The 14,810-nt window shown below is 51.4% G+C and overlaps 1 long non-coding RNA gene and 1 other non-coding gene across 2 annotated transcripts in view; one reads left to right on the top strand and one right to left on the bottom strand.

The window, feature by feature from the left end:
* Positions 1–11,865, bottom strand: part of LOC116564239 — a 17,545-nt gene extending 5,680 nt beyond the window's left edge. The window contains exons 1-2 of the long non-coding RNA XR_004274807.1: positions 11,116–11,865; positions 4,229–4,312 (exon numbers count right to left, since the gene is read on the bottom strand). This is a non-coding gene — a long non-coding RNA (uncharacterized LOC116564239). The remainder of the gene's footprint in view (positions 1–4,228; positions 4,313–11,115) is intronic.
* On the top strand, positions 9,551–9,714 carry LOC116564637. The gene has a single exon (XR_004275011.1). It is a non-coding gene; the product is annotated as a U1 spliceosomal RNA (small nuclear RNA).
* Positions 11,866–14,810: the final 2,945 nt, after the last annotated feature.

Below are 14,810 nucleotides of genomic sequence, written 5' to 3'. Positions count from 1 at the left end.
CCAAATACCAGATCTCCAACATGCCAAATACCAGATCACCAACATACAAAATACCAGATCTCCAACATGCCAAAAACCAGATCTCCAACATGCCAAATACCAGATCTCCAACATACCAGATCTCCTAAGATCTAGGATGAAGGGCCAAGTATGATGGCTAATGCCTATAATTCTAGCACTTTGGGAGACTGAGGTGGGTGGATCACTTGAGCCCAGAAGTTTGAGAGCAACCTGGGAAACATGGCAAAACCCTATCTCTACTAAAAATACAAAAATTAGCCAGGCACGGTGGCTCATGCCTGTAATTTCAGCACTTTGGGAGGCCAAAGAGGGAGATCACTTGAGACCAGGAGTTCAAGACCAGCCTGGCCAACATGGTGAAACGCTGTCTCTACTAAAAACACAAAAATTAAGGCCAAGGATGGTGGCTCGCCCCTGTAATCCCAGCACTTTGGGAGGCCGAGGTGGGTGGATCACCTGATGTCAGGAGTTCAAGACTAGCCTGACCAACATAGTAAAACCCTGTCTTGGACTAAAAGTACAAAATTAGCTGGGTGTGGTGGCGCATGCCTGTAATCTCAGCTACTTGGGAGGCTGAGGCAGGAAAGTCGCTTGCATCCAGGAGGCAGAGGTTGCAGTGAGCCAGGATCGTGCTATTGTACTCAAGCCTGAGCAACAAGAGTAAAACTCCATCTCAAAAAAAAAAAAAATTAGCCAGGCATGGTGGTGCACACCTGTAATCCCAGCTACTGGGGAGAGAGGCACAAGAATTATCTAAACCCAGGAAGCAGAGGTTACAGTGAACTGAGGTAGCACCACTATACTCCAGCCTTAATGACAGAGCAAGATTCTGTCTCAATAAAAAAAATGAATATAGGCCGGGTGCAGTGGCTCCCACCTGTAATCCCAGCACTTTGGGAGGCCGAGGTGGGCAGATCACCTGAGGTCAGGAGTTTGAGACCAGCCTGACCAATGTGGTAAAACCCCGTCTCTACTAAAAATACAAAAATTAGCCAGATGTGTGGCGCACACCTGTAATCCCAGCTACTCAGAAGACTGAAACAGGAGAATCACTTGAACCCAGGAGGTGGAGGTTACAGTGAGCTGAGATCACACCATTGCACTCCTGCCCTGGCAACAAGAACAAAACTCTGTCTCAAACAATAATAATAATAAAAATAAAAATTTGGCTGGGCCTGTTGGCTCAAACCTGTAATCCCAGCACTTTGCGATGCTGAGGCAGGTGGATCACCTGAGGTCAGGAGTTTGAGACCAGCATGGCCAACATGATGAAACCCCATCACTACTAAAAATGCAAAAATTAGCCAGGCATGGTGGCATGTGCCTGTAATCCCAGCTGCAGTACTAGAGAAGCTGAGGCAGGAGAGAATCTCTTAAACCCAGGAGGTGGAAGTTTCAGTAAGCCAAGCACTTTGGGAGTGCAAGACTGTGCCACTGCACTCCAATCTCAGCTACAGAGCAAGACTCAGTCTCAAAAAAAAAAAAAAATTAAACAAATAAAAAGAGTGAAAATTCTTTATCTCTGTGGGTACACTTGGGGTGCACATGCCTTATTTGAAGACCACTACTTCCTTCGGGAAGCCTTCCCTGACCCTCACATCCAGGGACCTCTCTCTGACATTCCCACTGTTGCTATTGCTTGTACCATCTACTTGAAAGCTGCTGGGAATTGGTTATCTTTTTAGATGAGTATCATGTTTTCCTAACAGGCTGTTAGTTTCTTTGAGGGAACCGTATCTTCAGGGGTTTTCTATCTCCTACACCATCTAGCATGGACACTCAAAGTGTCTGAGTTAGGCTGATGGCAGACACTTTTCTCCATGTGCTTCATGTCCTCATGTATGAAGTTGGAACAGCAAGCCTGCCCTTACAATCACACTGGAGATGAAGGAAATTACAACCTCTCCGGCTGACTCCTGCTTACCTGACTGGGATCAGCATCTCGATGCTCCACTTCTGAGAAACCGGATGTTCTAGCTTTATACAACAAAGAACCATTGAAGCCTCTTGACAAGGTCTGTAGCGAGTGGGTTTGGAGCAGACCAAGCGGATATCGGTGACTGCTGGGTGGTTGGGGGCATGAGAGACAGTGTGTGTGTGTGTGGGGAGGGGGGGTGGTGGGAAACGGCTAAGGACAGAAAGTACCGATAGAAAGTTGCTCCTACGGGCCAGGCACAGTGGCTCATGCCTGTAATCCAACACTGGAAGGCTGAGGGTGGGAGGACTGCTTGAACCCAGGAGTTTGAGACCAGCTTGGGCAACAAAGCGAGACCCTTGTCTCTACAAAAAAAATTTTTTTTAATTAGCTGGGTATGGTGGCTAGTGCCATTGCACCCCAGCCTGAGCAGCTTTTTTTTTTTTTTTTAGATAGAGTCACTCTGTCGCCCAGGCTGGAGTGCATTGGTGCAATCTCAGCTCACTGCAACGTCCGCCTCTTGGGTTCAAGCAATTCTTCTGCCTCAGAAGTAGCTTCTGAGTAACTGGGACTACATGTGCACGCCACCACACCCAGCTAATTTTTGTATTTTTAGTAGAGACAGGGTTTCACCAATTTTTGTATTTTTAGTAGAGCCAGGGTTTCACCAATTGGCCAGGCTGGTCTCAAACTTCTGACCTTGTGATCTGTCTGCCTTAGCCTCCCAAAGTGCTGGGATTACAGGCATGAGCCACCACGCCCAGCCTTTTTATTTTTAAGAAAGAAAGTAGCTCCTATGATCCAGAAATGAGGTGATGGGCATCCACTGGGAGGTGTGTCTGGGAATGGTGAGCCACACTGCAACCTCGGCAAGTGACCCTAGCTGCCTTCCTGAACCTCTAAACCTGGATGCCAGATTAAGATCACAACCTCCACTTCTCCACTAGCGAAAACCGATAGTTTTTGGCACTCCACCCTGCCCTCTGGTGGCCTCTGGAAGCATTGCTGGTTCTTCCTCAGAGGAGGTAGGATGTATGTGGGTGAGGGCAAGATTCTCAGATAATGCAGCCTTTGGGCCTGGCTCTCTGATGGCTATTAAAAAAACAAAAGGAAACAAAGGAGGGAGAGGAAGAGGTCACACCTATAGGTTGGGCCTAACTGTGCACTTGGCAGTTTCTGTCCCCAGAGTTTCTGCACAGAGTGAAAACTAGGAATCTTTGACGTGAAGTTGCAAAGTAATAAGCACATGGGCCATAGTATAGCCCATGAAATGGCTTGATATGGTTTGGTTAGTTACCAGCATCCAAAATCAGGACTTTTTACATTAAAATCTGAATGTCCAATTTCTGTTAAAAAATCAAAACATGAAGCCACAAAGGGCCCCCCACCTTGCTGAGCAGCAGCTGGCTGGGACCAAGAGGCAGCCACTGCCCCCTCCTCCTGTCACCCAGTCACCCAGCCTGCCTCCCCAAGTCTCCTCACTTCCTGCAGAGCAGGAGTTTCCAACTCTTGACTAAGTCCAGCACTTCATGGTGGACAGCGGGGTCAAAAAATATCAGAATAGGACACAGCACACTGGCTCGTGCCTGTACTTCAGCACTCTGGGAGGCCGAGGCAGGCAGATCACCTGAGGTCAGAAGTTCCAGACCAGCCTGGCCAATGTGGTGAAACCCCCTCTCCACTGAAAATACAAAAATCACCCAGGCATGGTGGCAGCCACCTGTAATCCTAGCTACTCGGAAGGCTGAGGCACTTGAACCCAGGAGGCGGAGATTGCAGTGAGCGAAGATCACACCATTGCACTCCAGCCTGAGACAAAGTGAGCTCCCTCTCAAAAAGAAAAGAAAAGAAACTGGCTGGGCACAGTGGCTCATGCCTATAATCCCAGCACTTTGGGAGGCCGAGGCGGGCAGATCACTTGAGGTCGACTGAGACCAGCCTGGCCAACATGATGAAACCCCATCTCTACTAAAAATACAAAAAAAAAAATTAGCTGGGCATGGTTGTGTGTGCCTGTAGTCCCAGCTATTAGAGAGGCTGAGACAGGAGAATCACTTGAACCTACGAGGCGGACGTTGCAGTGAGCCAAGATCACGCCACTGCACTCCAGTCTAGCCTGTCGCCTAGGTGAGGCAACAGAGCAAGATTCTGTCTCAACAACAAAAAAAATTAAAACACATATATCATATATGAAATGTTAGAATACCATATATATCATATATTCTGATATATACTATGTTATAGTATATACATTACACACACACACACACACACACACACACACACGCACACACCAGGACGGGTCCACCAGACATCCAGTGCTTGAATCGCTTCCCGAGGACCACCACTAAGCATCATCAGCATATACTCGAAGACCTACGGGCACAGGAAAGTCATTGCCTGCTTATAATCCCAGCACTGTGAGAAGACAAGGCGGGTGGATCACTTGAGCCAGGAGTTTGAGACCAACCTGGGCCTGGACCTTGTCTCTTCAAAAAATGTTTTAAAGTATTAGCCAGGCATGGTGGTGCACACCTGTAGTCCCAGCTAATTGGGAGGCTGAGGCAGGAAGATCACCTGAGCTCAGGATTGAGGCTGCAGTGAGCCGACTGCGCTGCTGCACTCCAGCGTGGGTGACACAGCAAGACCCTGTCTCAAAAAAAAAAGTGAAGTAGCCATTCCCAGGCATGTGTTAGGTATCACAAAGACCCTCGACTGTGCTGGTGAGTGACAATGGCAGGAGTTATGTCCTGAAAGAACGTCCAGTCTGTGCAGGCACCAGCAAGGTTTGCAGACAAGACAGTGCCTGGCAATGCTGCCAGCAGAGTGACCCCTGAGAAAAGTACACTGGGAGGGGGTCTATCCCTGCCATTCCCGTGGGTAAAATCTACCAGACATGAGAAATGAGGAATGTAATTCCTGAAAACATCAATCGTGGGTGCTAAGCTTTGTTACTATGACATCCAGGAGTTTCATCAGGGAGATGGAAGCGACTTGCTTTCCGATGATAGTCGGGACACCTGAGTTTTGTGTGAAGCCTGCATAACCAGATAAGTTTGGTGCCTCTCTCTGCTTCTGAGGGCTGAAGCTTCTCCATCTGTAAACCGAGGGGACTGGACCAAATCTCTCTGGGCCTAATATTCACTTTTGTATCCCCAGTGCAAGCAGAGTGACTACTAGCATATAAGTATGTACAAATGCAGGACGCACCCCATGTTTCTGTTTGTTTGTGACCGACTACCTGACTGCCTCTGAGAACAGAGGCGCCCATAGAGTTCGGAATAAATGGCCCCAGGCAGAGGTTAATCCCAGAAGATCAAAAGGGAAAAAATACAGATGAGGTTTATGAGGATTTTCACCCACAAGAGGGCGCCCCAGGATCACGCGGCCCTGCCAGCTCCCAGAGGAAGGAGGCTGTGCCAGAGGCACCTACCTGCCTAGTGCTGTCTTAAGGTGAGCAGAAGCCTCACCTTGGTCACCACTAGGCCAAGACAAGGGGCCTGAGATGTAAACAAAGGTGGGCATAGGAGGGGGAGACCAAAGAAAGAAAGGGACTTGCTGGGGCCACAGAGCATGCCTACAAATACATCAGAAAAGGGGGACCCAGAATGAGACCCAGGTGGGTCCAGTTTCCATTACCTTGAAGATTAAGGCAATGCCTGATCTAGTAGAGAGGGGAAGCCGCTCTGTAGAACAAGGGGGATGACGGTGGTTAGCAAATGTCTCCCATCACCAGGAAGAAGGGACCAGAAGCCAGGTGGGGTGTGTCCTGAATGTGTGGCACTGGCCATCGGCCCATATGCTCTAGAGAACCACCGAAGGAAGTTCTCAAAGCTGTGAAAGTAGCGTCTGGGCACGATTCTCCTGGCAGCTGTAGACAGGAGAGATTTCAGCACGTTGGCCCTGGGGAAGCACACACGAATGGATACTCAGCAATGTGGCCTTTGGGGAGAACCCTGGAGAAGGCCACCGCTCCAAAAGGAGGTGGCCCTTGCTTCTCCCACCCCCGCCCCTCCCAGCCCCTCTCCCTCCAAGACTTTCTGGAGACACAAGTTAGTTTTTAAGATGCACACGCCTGCTTTCAGGAATGGGAACCTGGGGCTGGAGAGAGAAACAGGCCCATCTGAGAAGCCTCTCATCTAAGAGACCACCTTCAGCAGGGGACAGAGCCTGAGGGCGTCCTGCTCTGTGTAGGACTGACGGCCCCACAGGGTCATGGGCTGTGCCTTATGCTATGCTGAGGCACAGGATCCGAGAAATAAAGAGACAGGACACAGAAGTACAAGGAAAACACAGCTGGGCTCGAGGGGCCACGCCACCAATGAGCAGAGTCAGGTGAGGCCAGCTGCATTTCCTCAGCACAGCATAAGGCACACCCCACAACCCTGTTGGCCTTCAGCCCTACAGCTCTGGAAGTTGCAGTCACCCTAAGGTAGGAGATGGGGCATGTCCCTCTGTGTGCAGCTCATGCAGTTCTGAGAGGCCAGGCACAGAACCACGATACCATGGGGTCCAGAGCACTGCTCTGGACCAGTGGGGAAGGGCAGGCAGCAGCCGGCTTCTGGGTAAAGAGGGAAGCGGTGGTTCAGAATCACCAATAACCCCCAGCTTTCTGTTTGAGAAGCTCCACAGCCCAGACTCCCACACTCAAGGCTGTGCATCCCCTGAAAACAGAAACAGTGCCTCATCCTCCACTCCAGCACTAAACACAGGCTCAGCAAAGGGCAGGTGCACCACAGTGTTTGCTGAAAACAATGACTGGACCAGGGAGAATGCAAGGGTCAGTCAGCATGGTCCTTCCTGCTTGGGGGCAGGAGCCCAGAGCTCTTGGCTCTGGATCAGCTCATCATGATCAAACATGACCATGGCACCTTTCTGAACTTGGACTTCCTGTCTGTGGGATGGAGATGATCCTTCCCAAGCAGCCTTCCCAGGGCAGCTTCGAGGATCAGGGCAGAGTCTCCTTGTAGCAGCACCTGTGAACTTAGCTCTCTCCTTCTCTCTTATTCCACTTGGTGATGGTAAGTGATTGAGAACAAACTCAATTCACCTTGATGAATAAAAACTACTCATTCAGACAGCATTGTGAGGATGTAGCTGCTCACAAACTCGGAAGTGATAAATTTAGATATAGGCAGCTGATATTGGCACAAGTATAATCCAGTTTGGCCAAATGAGGAAGCAAGTCTACCTTGAGAGATTTCTAGGCTCTGCTCACCCTTGTCCAGGTTTTTGAAAGTTTTTTCCCTCTCACATATTCAAATAGTTGGAGGGTTTTTCTGTTTGATGGTTTTTATTTTTGTTTTCGGCCTATTTCTTAACCAGGCTGCTATTCGATGGTTTTTATTTTTTATTTTTTTTTGAGACGGAGTTTCACTCATGTTACCCAGGCTGGGGTGCAATGGCGCGATCTCGGCTCACCGCAACCTCCGCCTCCTGGGTTCAGGCAATTCTCCTGCCTCAGCCTCCTGAGTAGCTGGGATTACAGGCACGCACCACCATGCCCAGCTAATTTTTTGTATTTTTAGTAGAGACGGGGTTTCACCATGTTGACCAGGATGGTCTCGATCTCTTGACCTCGTGATCCACCCGCCTCGGCCTCCCAAAGTGCTGGGATTACAGGCGTGAGCCACCGCGCCCGGCCTTCGATGGTTTTTATTATTTATTTGTTTGTGAGATGGAGTATCCCTCTGTCACCCAGGCTGGAGTACAGTGGCACATTCTTGGCTCACTGCAACTTCCACCTCCCAGGTTCAAGCAATTCTCATGCCTCAGCCTCCCAAGTAGCTGGGATTACAGGCATATGCCACCACACCCAGCTAATTTTGTCCTTTTAGTAGAGACAGGGTTTCACCATGTTGGCCAGGCCGGTGTCAAACTCCCGACCTCAGGTGATGCATCCACCTTGGCCTCCCAAAGTGCTGAGATTACAGGCATGAGCCACCGCGCCCAGCCAGGTTTTTGTTTGTTTTCGTCCTATTTCATAACCAGGCTTCTAGAGCAATCTGGGCGGACTGGCTCTTCCTCCTGCCCAGGTTGGCCTCTCTGGTCCCCATGAGCTTCTCCAGAGTTGGAGGAACCTGGGTCTTTGTGGGACCCCGGGACCCAGAATCACAGTGAGCCATTTCACTCTGCCTGGGGAACTAGAAAACCAGGTAACTAAACCTTCTGCTTTGGTGAAGGCTTTTTTTTTTTTTTCCGAGACAGAGTCTCACTCTGTTGCCCAGGCTGGAGTGCAGTGGCGCCATGATCTGGGCTCACTGCAACCTCTGCCTCTAGGTTCAAGTGATTCTCCTGCCTCAGCCTCCCTAGTATCTGGGATTACAGTCACATGTCACCATGCCTGACTAATTTTTCCATTTTTAGTACAGACAGGGTTTTGCCCTGTTGGCCAAGCTGCCACCACGCCCAGCCAACTCCTCTCTGTTGTGTCAGCAGGCTTGAATGGCAATCATGGGAGACAACAAATGTATATATTATAAACTCTGAAGAAGTGTATGATTACAACTACTGTCAGAACTATGAAGCCCTAAGTGGTTTGATAAAAAGGCTAGAAAGCTGGGCATGGTGGCTCATGCCTGTAATCCTAGCACTTTGGGAGGCTGAGGTGGGCAGATCATTTGAGGTCAGGAGTTTGAGACCAGCCCAAGATGGCAAAACCCTGACGATACTAAAAATACAAAAATCAGGTGGGCGTAGTGGCACATACCTATAATCCTAGCTACTCAGGAGGCTGAGGTGGAGGTTCCACTAAGCCGAGATCATGACACTGCAATCCAGCCTGGGGGACAGAATGAGACTCTGCCTGGGGAAAAAAAAGCTAGAGTAGACTCAGTGCCAAAAGCCACTGGCTCTGGGATCTTGCGTGTGTTCTACTAGACTTCTGGGCCCCACCCCTTCCTTTCACCTCTCTCCCAGGCAAAACATGGGGTTAAAAATCTTTCAATGGGCCAGGCGAGATGGTTCATACCTGTAATCCCAGCACTTTGGGAGGCCAAAATGGGTGGATCACCCAAGGTCAGAAGTTAAAGACCAGCCTGGACAACATGGTGAAACGCCATCTCTATTAAAAATACAAAACATTAGCTGGGTGTGGTGGCAGGTGCCTGTAATCCCAACTACTCAGGAAGCTGAGGCAGGAGAATCGCTTTAACCTGGGAGGCAGAGGTTGCAGAGATCCAAGATGGCACCAATGCACTCCAGCCCAAGTAACAGAGCCAGACTGTCTCAAAAAAAAAAAAACTTTCAATGGGGTCGGGTGTTTTGTCTAAAGGGGGGGGGTGTGGAATCTCACGCCTGTAATCAAAGAACTTGGGAGGCTGAGGTGGGGGGATCACAAGGTCAGGAGTTCAAGACCAGCCTGGCCAACATGGTGAAATCCCGTATCTACTAAAAATACAAAAATTAGCCGGGCATGGTGGCGCGTACCTGTCGTCCTAGCTACTCAGGAGGCTGAGGCAGAAGAATTGCTTGAACCCGGGAGACGAAGGTTGCAGTCAGCCAAGATTGTGCCACTGCACTCCAGCCTGGGTGACACAGTAAGACTCTGACTCAAAAAAAAAATTTTTTTTCAATGACTGTTAATCCAATGAACAACCAGTCAAGGAGTACATCATACTTACCTGACAGGGGAGATACCATGATCATGAAGGTGGTTTTCCCAGGGCGAGGCTTATCCATTGCACTTCGGATGTGCTGACCTCTGCGATTTCCCCAAATGTGGGAAACTCGACTGCATAATTTGTGGTAGTGGGGGACTGCATTCGCGCTTTCCCCTGGGGGGGGGGTAAAAAGGAGTGCATCAATTGGAATCAACTCAATTTCACTGCTTGTTAAGAATGAGTGAAGGCCGGGCGCGGTGGCTCAAGCCTGTAATCCCAGCACTTTGGGAGGCCGAGGCGGGTGGATCACCAGGTCAAGAGATCGAGACCATCCTGGTCAACATGGTGAAACCGCGTCTCTACTAAAAATACAAAAAATTAGCTGGGCATGGTGGTGCGTGCCTGTAATCCCAGCTACTCAGGAGGCTGAGGCAGGAGAATTGCCTGAACCCAGGAGGCGGAGGTTGCGGTGAGCCGAGATCGCGCCATTGCACTCCAGCCTGGGTAACATGAGCGAAACTCCGTCACCCGTGATTCGTGAAGTGCCCGAATGAGTGAAATAGTATCTTTTTAATATAACCACTGGCCAGGCGTGGTGGCTCATGCCTGTAATCCCAACACTTTGGGAAGCTGAGGCAAGGGGATCACTTGAGTCCAAGGTTCGAGACCAACCCTAATCCCTGGGTTAAAGGCCACATGGAGAAATCTTGTGTCCACTAAAAATATAAAAATTAGCCAGGCGTGGTGGTGGGTGCCTATAATTCCAGCTACTTGGGAGGCTGAGGCAGGGAGAATTGCTTGAACTCGGGAGGCAGAGGTTGCAGTGAGCTAAGATTGCGCCACTGCACTCCAACCTGGGCAGCAGAGTGAGACTCTGTCTCAAAAATAAAGCAAGAAAGAAAAATAACCATAGAAAACATTTAGGGAGTACCTACTATGTGTTAGGCACATTTTTGTGTCATAACACAACCAATGTTCTTATGTTATCATTAAAACTCATAACCTGATGAGGGAAGGAAACATAGTCACAAAGAAACACACACTCCGAGGAAAGGCCTGGGCTTTTCTGGGATGAGACAGCCATTCCTATCTCTTAAGCTCCTCCTACTCAACGGCTGCATTTTCTCTGCTACAGACAGAAATGCAGATCCACTGTCCTGGTTCTTGCATAAGCTGAGAGCCAGATGTGTCCTGCAGGTCCAACAGCCCTGTCACTGGGTTGAAGACCAGACTACACGAGGCTAAGCTGAAGCTAGCTGGGTCACTAAGGGATTCTCTTTGTCCCTTAACCAGGGAGTAAGACCCAGTGTCCCAGGGAAGATCAGGTCATGTTTAGACCAAGACAGAAGACGAGAGTATGTACAGCATGCCAAGAAGAGGTGTGCAGCCAGCAGGCCTGAGCCATAACCACGGCTCTAGCACTGCAGGGAGAGGCTTCCAAGCCTGTGGGTAAGGCGTCTGCTGCCTGCCTAACCTGTGCGGTGCTGGACTGACTGGAAGGCAGGAGACACCAGTGGGGCATGCACTGGCCGCTGTCTCCAAAACAACAAAGGGCTGGCTTTAGGGCAAACCACTCACCTCTGTGCTTCACCGTCTCCATCTGTGAAAGGGAGAGCTGGGTGGACTCAATGCCAACGTCCAATCCCGGTTTCCTGGGGTCATCTGAAGGGCCCCTCAGAAGAACAGATTTAAGGTGGCTGGAAGGTCATGAAGACAATGGCCAAGGGTACCTGACCTCCCTCCAAACTCCTGCAGAGGTTCCTATTCCCTCATCCCAACCAGAGACCAGGGAGCTGGGGGTGATGGTCAAGGAGGTGGGGGAAGGGGAATGGAATGGACCCGCACCACATGCCCCTTTCCAGGCCGCCCTGGAAAGCTGCCAAGACAGTGATCCTGTCCAGCCTTGCTCTCCTTGCTCCTGGAGCCCCTCCTCTGCCTGAGAGCAGGCATTGGGGCAGGGCCTGCCCTCCTACGGGGCCACCTGGGTGGAGGCTGGTGCAGAAGATGTGAGGTAGGGCAGGCCCTCAGCTGACTAGGGTGGCTCTGCTCCCTCCTCCTCAGACATTTGCAGGAGTCTTTATCCTCCCATTTTCCACCTTTCCCTTCCACGGTCCCCTTCTGGCACTTTCCCTACTTCCCTCCTCTGAGGGACTCAGCCTGGTTTCTCAGGGATATTTGCCTTCTGACAAAAAAACTCAAGATCCAAAGGCTTTATTCCAGATCTCAGGAAATGGAGTTCTGCAGGGCACGTGCAGGCAGGACAGGGTGGGGTAGAACAGTGGGCATGAGGGAGGCCTGGATCCGTCCCGCCCCTGCTCCAGACCTCTGGATCACCAAGATGCATCATCGTGTCAGGCCACACAGCCTAGAACCTGGGAACCTGCCTGGGAAAGCTCCAAAATAAGTCACATCCATCCCTTAAAATCGCTGGGCATCATGGCTCATGCCTGTAATACCAGCACTTTGGGAGGCTGAGGCAGGTGGATCACTTGAGCCCAAAAGTTTGAGACCAGTCTGGCCAACATGGTGAAACCCCTGGGTCTCTACAAAAAAATACATAAATTAGCCAGGCATGGTGGTGTGTGCCTGTGGTCCCAGCTACTACTCTGGAGGCTGAGGTAGGAGGATTAATTGAGCCCAGGAGGCAGAGGTTGCAATGAACCATGATCACACCATTGCACTCCAGAGTAGCAGAGAGAGACCCTGTCTCCAAAAAAATAAAAAAGAAAAGAAAAAATGGTGGCTAGGCAGCAGCACCCAAGGATGGTCCAGCCAGGGTGACAAGCGCCATCTCTTTTGCTCTAGCCAGGGCATGGGGGGAGCAGGGGCTTCCCAGTGGCTCACGAGCATCTGTTTAGTACTAGCCTCACTAGTCTGCTTGTGGGGAGGGGGTTACATGGAAACACAGCCTTTTCTGCCAACAGGGAGATTTCATCGTTGCTGGGAAGGGACCCCCAAACCAAAAAGAACCCTGGTGGGGGTCAGGCATCGTGGCTCACGCCTGTAATCCTAGCACTTTGGGAGGCCAAGGCAGGCAAATCACCTGAGGATAGGAGTTCAAGACCAACCTAACCAACATGGAGAAACCCCATCTCTATTAAAAATACAAAATTAGCCAGGTGTGGTGGCGCATGCCTATAATCCCAGCTACTCGGGAGGCTGAGGCAGGAGAATCGCTTGAACCTGGGAGGTGGAGTTTATGGTGAGCCGAGATCCCAACGTTGCACTCCAGCCTGGGCAACAAGAGTGAAACTCCGTCTCAAAAGAAACAAAAATTAGCTGGGTATGGTGGGGCATGCCTGTAGTTCTAACTACTGGAGAGGGTGAGGCAGGAGAATGGCTTGAACCCAGGAGGAAGAGGTTGTAGTGAGCAGAGATCATGTCACTGCACTCCAGCCTGGGCAACAGAGAGAGACTCCATCATCTCAGGGTGCAGGGGCTGGGGGAAGAACCCTGGTGGTTCCGGATGCCTAACTCCCTTTCAGAAGGGAAATAACACTTTTATCTGCAATCAGCGATCAGGACTCAACACCTCTGGGAAGAACGATCTGCTTTCTGGAAAGAGCGCAGGACAGGGAATCAGGAAACAGCTGCTTCTGACCCCAGCCAGGGAGCCCTGAACTACTGGAGGCTCCTCAACCCACGTTCAGTCCAAACGTGACTGTCCACTAAGGCCTTTCTGCAGAGGCCGCACCCCGAGAAATGCCCCCAGTCCTGCTGAGAGCGCCCTCTAGAATGGCTGCAGGCCTCTCCTTCCCCAGCTCCTCCTCGCAGAACCAGGCCTGGGCCCTGCTCGCCAAAGTGTGAAGGAGGCCCCCCAGAGAAGCCGCAGGCACAGGGGCCTTTAAATTATGGAGCAGCTGTCTTAGCCCCTCTCAGAAAGGCCCGGGCGCCCTCGCTAAATAATTCACAACCTCAGGAAGACCCAGTGGTTCCTGACACAGACGAAGTAGGTCAGACCTCGGCTTGGCCCTGGGTGGGGGCCGCAGGGCTCGGAGCAGCTTCCCCAGTGGCACAGGCAGAGGCTGAAGGCTGGGCGGCTTTGCCAGCTGGTCCAATACTGTATCGAGGCAAAGAGCACAGCTCGGGAGACGAGTAACCTCCGACTCCTCCAGGCAGTCACACAGCCTCCCTCTGAGGTCCAGGTAACTTACCCACGGTTGCTTGCAGAGCCTGCTCCCGGCCAGGCTCCTCCTCCTCCTCCACCCTCACAGAAGCTGGGCCACACATGTCGCCAGCTGACACATTCACTAGCAGTGCCATCTTAGACCCAAGCCGACCAGTGCAGGACTGGGATTCAGGAGGGGGGTGAAGGTGGGGAGTGGTCACCCGAGGGGCAAGTGAGGAAGTGACCAGAGCCAGCCACAGCCACTTTAGTTTGACTCAGAGCAAGGCTGGGGCAACATCTACTGGGAGGGGGGTTCTGGGGCCCCTACCACCCCCCTTTTCCAGCCACGGCTTTGGGTCTCAGATGGGGTGGGGTGCAGGGTAGCTCTCCTAGGAGTGGATTTAAAAAAACAAACCGTTAAACCCTGAGTTCAGCGCACCAGCCCTCCAGTAAGAGCTGGAAAGGATTTCAAGCCACATCTTCACAGACAAGGAACCTGAGACCCCAAGTCACAAAAGGGAAGCCTCAGGGCCATGGCAGGCATTCCAGCTGGGCTCTGGGCACTGCACAGCCTCCCTGACCCTCACACCCATCTGCTCCTCCTGCTCAATCAGAGGAATGAGAGTTGCAGCCTGTAGACTACAGGGCAGATGAGGTTAACCCCTTCTGGGCAAAATTCCAGGTCCCAGCCTTCCCTCCAGCATAGCCTCGCAAAGGACAGACACCACCTGGCAGAGCCCAACAGCCCAAACCTCGGTCCTCTTGTACTAGAGCGAGGCTGGAAAAGACCACCGGCTGCGAAGGGTCAAGCTGAATGGGTCACAGCGCACCTAGAAAAGGAAGGTCCCACTGGGGGCCTTCTCTGGGTGCAGGGAGTGTCTCCCTACCCTGACAGCCTGGAAGTAAGAAAGTGAAACCCCAGCTGCTGGGCCCTTGGGCAAGTCACGTCCCCTAGGACTTTGTTTCTCAAGCTTACAAAAGAGGGAGGCAGAGGCAGGAGAGGCTAAGCGAGCCCCAGGGTCCTCTCCACCTTTACAGTCACAAGCCAGCTGCCAGCAGGCCAGGCCCACCTCACTTCCTTCCCCCGACTCCACATCTCTCCGGCACTGCCTTCCCAACGGCAGACTGCATCCTATGGAAGGGGGAAGCAAAGGCCAGAGAGCAG

The sequence above is a fragment of the Sapajus apella genome, unplaced genomic scaffold (assembly GCF_009761245.1).
Source record: "Sapajus apella isolate SASKATOON/1434 unplaced genomic scaffold, GSC_monkey_1.0 scaffold37, whole genome shotgun sequence".
Classification (NCBI taxonomy): Eukaryota; Metazoa; Chordata; class Mammalia; order Primates; family Cebidae; genus Sapajus; species Sapajus apella.
This window is presented reverse-complemented; position numbering and strand designations above follow the sequence as displayed.